This window comes from Trichechus manatus, unplaced genomic scaffold, assembly GCF_000243295.1.
Source record: "Trichechus manatus latirostris isolate Lorelei unplaced genomic scaffold, TriManLat1.0 scaffold00128, whole genome shotgun sequence".
NCBI classification, from domain to species: Eukaryota; Metazoa; Chordata; class Mammalia; order Sirenia; family Trichechidae; genus Trichechus; species Trichechus manatus.
The window spans coordinates 1,604,140-1,604,767 of record NW_004444064.1 but is presented as its reverse complement, the minus strand read 5'-3'; positions in this window follow the sequence as shown (position 1 = coordinate 1,604,767).

Genomic DNA, 628 nt, shown 5'->3' with positions numbered 1-628 from the left:
CTTTTCTTTCTTTTTTTTTATGTCTGAGGGATAATCCTTCTAAAACAAAAATGATCATCATGCTACCCTCTTGCTTGAAACCCTCAGTAGATCCCCATAATGTGGGGAAAGTCTGAAAGTGACCCTTCTGCACTCTTCAGAGCCCTCATGATTGTACATGTCTTTCCAGTTAGATGTCTCTGCTGTTCCCAAGCCTCCATTTACTCCATGATCCCTGTGCTTAAAATCATATAGTCCCAGATCCCACATGTTCCCACTTCCCTTAACATGGTCATCCTTCTCACAAAATGTTCTGTCCTCACCTCCTTTGTCAGACCTATGAGCTCTTATTCACTCTTCAATACACAATTCAGGTATAATTTCTTCTGTGACATTTCTCCCAAATCCTAAGAATTAGACACAATATCCCTCCACCTCCCTCAGGACTCAGCACATTCTTCCATATAGCTGTCATTACACTGATTTGCACTTACTGTTTAAAAATAACATTTATTTCCTGAATATAAAAGGCATATATGTTCATGTATAATACCTTAAAAATACAGATATGTATAAAGAATAAAGTTAAAATTTCCTGATTCTCACTAGTCAGGGTTAAATACTGTTAAAATTTTGGGCATATGCCCTG